Here is a 5,329-nt window from a genome sequence, read left to right as displayed (position 1 = left end):
ACAAAAAGGGGTCTCACCTCAACAATGAGCAATAGTTATAAAATGTTGTTGATAATCCTGACAGCATGGACACTCTTGAATGTCAAGTCTGATCAGAATATGGTTGGGCAAAGTCAATTAGGCTGTCAATTACACCAGTGTTGTAGGTAGAGTAGGAAGGTGCCTGAAGTTAGACCCTGCATGGTCTCATACACTTCAGCCATTCTTTGGCTTAGCTCTCTCACTACATGTCACCCATTAGGGTGCTTTGCTATCTTTTCAGTAAACTTTGTTTTTGCTTTACTCTTAACTCCTGGTCTGTAACATGAAATTGTTTAACTCTTAACTGCTTGTGCAACTCCTCGGTCATCAACTGTGCCAGGATGTGAACTTGGGGACCAATAATCCAGTGAAGTATCAATGGGATCAGATCCTGCAGTGGCTCAGGGCTTCCTGGTAAGTCTTTTACCACGAAAGCATAGAGACTGTGAGGCATTCACTGATTAGCACAGACGTTAGGATTCAGGGTCTGATAAAGGGGCTTCCACATATTGTCAGTGATGCATAAAACCTAACAGGGCTCTCTTTTCCTCTCCTTGTGAGGAACTAGGCACAATGTGCTCAGACCTGACTCATTTGTGTTATTTTGTATCATTTTAGTTATTTCCTTTTCTTACTCAACAATAGTCTTGTGTATATTTCCTCTTTGACTTTGTTCAATGAGAAATTACTATTTCACATCCTGAGATATAAATCCCCAAACCTGGCCCATGTACCATTTATCTCAGCTGTGTCTTAGGCTCTGTTTCCTGAAGACCTCTAGGAAAGGGTGGTGGGACATCTCCATCCCAACAGCCCAAGGCCTCCTGCTGTCCTCTGTGGAAGGACTCGTGTGGAATGGACAGGGGCATTATTAACCTGTGAGTAAGAATGAAAGACAAAATGTAATGTGAACAGATAGCTGACTTTTGTCTGTTCAGTCTGTCATGGAGTCAGCTCTATCCACTATTTCCTAGGGGAGACCTACAGATGTGACACCCACTTGTGTTGTGAGTTCTCAGACATAGTCTAAAGTTCTGTGGGCCCAGTCCTTATACTCCCCCCATGATGAGTGTCAAGTGATCTTTTTATTCTAAAGATGACTTATTCCTGCAGGAGAGTGAAAGTAGCAAGAGCATGCAGGTGGGGCCACAGTTTGTCACCAGAATCCCCAGAAACAGAATGACTGTGCATCACACATGATCTACAATGTATAATACAGAAGTACACAGTTAGGCACAATGGATGAAGGGTGCTGAGACAAGGGTCCATCACATAAACCCAGCCAGTTAGTGTGCACATTAGATAAATGGAATGGGAACATAGTCACCCTGAGCATCAAAACCTGGGAATGTTACTTGCCTGTCCTACCTGTTGTCCAGATGCCAGGAGTTACAGGCCTTGATGAGCAGCCTGTGTATGCCTATAAGGAGAAAGACACAGATGTATTCCATCTGACTCATGGAAGCAGATTATCCTTCATCCCTGCAGATCCAGGTGAGGGACAGCCTGAGTCTGGTTCAAACCTCAGTGGCAACACCATGGTGTGTATGCTGCCCTGGGCAGCTGCTGTCATTACTCTCAATACATTCAGTGGAATGTGAGAGTCAGCCATCTCTATTGCTCTGTCCTTACAGTATCAGCACTTGATGCTATCACCATAGCATCATCAGCTTTGGGAGTTGATTCCTTAAGTTTTTGAGCCCTCATAGTCTCCCAGGAGCTCCTCTAGATAGGAAGGTTGCATCCCTCACCATTTGGTCTCCAACTCCTCCTCTTCCCAGACTTTTCTCTTCCATAGTCTCAGTTTCTCGCTCTGTTCACCTTATCAATCTTTCCACTCTCTTTATCACTTCTTTCAGACTCTACCCTGGGTCTCTCTCTGGGACTCTTGTTCCACCTTCAATTGTTGCAGCTCAGAACCTCGGGAATCACAGACTTCATATCTTGCTAGACTCTGCAACTCTCACCTGTCTCTTGGTGTTACAGGTGTAGCTTCAGGGATCAGGTCCTCATCTCCCTCTTTTCACAATGCAGTGATGAGTCTCAAAGGTGTGCAGTTCTTATGATCACTGCGATTGTCCCTTTTGACTCACAGGTGACTTGCCTAGGTGACCTTCAATAAGTCTGCACATTGGTGTGTCTCACAGTAATCATGATGATTTTTAACTTTCTGTTCAATTTAATAATTACAAAATCTATATAAATGGCATTGTTATTCTCTGTCCATATGACTTTTGTCTTTTTATTCGAGTCATTTGTTATTTTCTAAAATCTATGTATATTTAATAGCACACTGTAGGTTAGCTTATTATTTTCTTATTTTACTCTAGAGATCATCAAACCATGGAACTACATAGAAATTTGCTATGGACTTTTGGTACATGTAATCACAGTGACATTGGGAGATTTTGTTACCATGAACACTAGAACTAAATTCCCTTCTTCTGAGCACAGCAGAGTTCAGATGATAGGGAAGTGCACTGTTTTGGTCCCATACCATTTCTTTCATGATTCTCTGGGCTTTTCAAGAGAGGATTTATGTGACTGTGCCCTCCCTGCTGTACTACAGGTTAAGATTTGATAATTCTTAATATTATGGAAACTGAAAATGTAGGAGGTCTTTTCTGACCTCTTACCTGAGTGTAGATTCCAGGCACGTATCATATTTTTTGGGTCATTCTGTAATACTCCACACCTAACTGTCCCTCCTCCAGAAGTGACATGGTTCCCTGTTCTCTTGCTTATTCCCTGGGGAGGGCTTTGATTGGGTTTTTCCCAGTCCTTCTTTATCACAGATGCAATGGTTCACCACAGTCCCCTCAGCTATCTGATGTGCTTTCCTGCTTGAAGATGAATCCTGACTCCTTAGGGATAGAGGGGAGGTGGCTCTTGATAGTATTCCAGATTTTTCTGTGATGTTTCTCCCATAGAAATTTTCTTCCTCAGGCCCAGATGTCTGGCTCAACTCACAGAGAGATTCACTGTGTATTTCTGAAATGATGATGAGGAGGTGAGTCTTTCTCAGAAGTTTCATATCCTTCACTTCACTCAGAACCACTGGGGAGAAAACTGTGGAATAGATACTAACACAGTAGAAAAACTCTTGAGGGAATTGGAACCCAATTGACATGAATTTCCTGAGCATTTATGAATATAACATAATTAAAATATACAACCCTCTGTATTCCTTGGAATTTTTCACCTGTGTGTTTATATTATCTTGTGACATTTGGGTGCCTGTAACTCATGTGAGCTCATTCCCAGTTAATGAGTCTTTCTTCAAGCATTGTCTACACCCAGAGTTAGGATAGTTATTTTTCTGTAACTTTCAACATCTGAATGATGAAGATAATGTGCCAGTTTTTCATGTTTGATGCTCTGTTTGTTGCTATAAGAAAAGGAGGAGCTGTGTTCTCAGATGCCAACATATCTAAGCTCAGTTGAATCTTCATATGTACAGTCAAAATTTGAAAATAAGGTAAATATCAACCAGCAACTCACCAGGTAAACAAATTGCATCAAATTAACTCATGGAAATATCAGCCATCATTAATCCAATGAATGCCTGATGAATGGTAACATTCATGATTAATCACTGCCAGTGACAGGTCAAAGAAAGCACACAATCCACTCCGTAACTGCTAGAAACTGAATCCTGACCTAGAGTTTTATAGAAAACTCAGTATGAGGAGCTACTTGGGGACATGGAGGGGAAGGAGCACAGTAACGAATAAGGACAGAAGAACATGGTGAAACTTTCAGAATGGTGGATGTGCTCACTGTGCTCCATGTGGGAAGGCTGCCCAGGTTTACATGCACATCAGTGCTTAACAAACAGTGAGACTACAGTGAAGACTATCTCATCTCAGTCACATGTCATCCAAGTTAATACTACAGAAATGGTAATGTGCAGGGAAGTAGTGACTGCATTTGGTAATGGCAGGAGAAAGTCACAGACTTTCCTGCCATTCCTAAGGTTCATACTGGAATTAGTGTCACCATGTGTTTCTCAATACAGGATGGGGGTTCTTCAGCCTCAGCATGCAGATCCACTCAGTGTTGGAGTGGATTAGTGAGCATTATGTGCAATGGTGAACAGAACAATCCCAGACAGTGGGGCTAACTCTGAGAGAGTGTACTCTAGAACATGCTGCTCACCAGTGGATTGACTTATTTGTAATTTGAAACATGAAGAATTTTATAATGTATGTGCATGCGCTAAAATGAAATAATGTGAAATGTCCTCAGTGTTTACCACAGTTCCACCACATGATAAAAACTGCATAGATTCCATACATTATCAACATTGGGAATTCCACAGGACACAGGTCTTCTCTGGTAACTGTCTTTTCTAAGGGTCCAATGACAGAGCTTGCTATAATGTAGGATGACCCATGAAAAAGGGCTCTTTCTACTGAGGAAAATCAATCCCATCCTGACACTGAGGACCCAGGAGAAGCTCCCCAGTCCTGGGTTCCCAGGTATTTTCATTTGATATCAACACTGAACACAAAACATACCATGGAGTTGGTGTTGTGTTGGCTTTTCCTTATTGCTATTTCAGGATACAATATACAGAAACAACACATACTCTGTGTATGAGTAAGTGGACATGAGTGGGAATGTGTGAGGGTTTCCTGACCAGGATTTTCTGTGTTTGCAGTTGTCCAATTTTGAGGGGAGATGGGTGGATTCTGGGAGATGATTGGTGCAGTCTGCAGATACCCTGAGACTCTATTGTAAAACCTCTTGATTCAACCTCAAAATTAGTGACACAAGATGTTCCAACAGGCTTCAATGTAGAGGAAGGACTGGGTGGAAAATTAATACTGCTATTGCCACATATGATGCAGACCCAATGAAGGGACAATTGACCATCCTCAGAGACAAAGACAGGAACAAATTTGCATGTATACAAATGAAGTCTGACAATCCAGACCAAGTTCAGTTTTACTGTGAGATCTACTTTTGATGGGACTTTAGTGGTCCCTAATACAAACCTAACTACAGTGTTATTGAATACCACCAGGAGAACTCAGAGTCAACAGGATGTGCTCAGGATGGGCACCCAGGGCCAGCAGTGTGCACTCATGGTCAGCAAAGAATACTTTAAAGAATAAGAGATACTTAGACACAGCAGGGAGCACTTGGGAATAGTGGAGTTTGCTCAGGACCAACTGAGGGCACTCAGTACCAGTAGAGGGCATTCAGGACCAGCAGGAAGTGATGAGGACCAGCAGAGGGCGCTCAGGATCAGCAGAAAGAGCTCAGGACCAGCAAAGGGCACTGAGGAACAGCAGAAAGAGCT

The sequence above is a fragment of the Castor canadensis genome, chromosome 5 (assembly GCF_047511655.1).
Source record: "Castor canadensis chromosome 5, mCasCan1.hap1v2, whole genome shotgun sequence".
NCBI lineage: Eukaryota > Metazoa > Chordata > Mammalia > Rodentia > Castoridae > Castor > Castor canadensis.
This window is presented reverse-complemented; position numbering follows the sequence as displayed.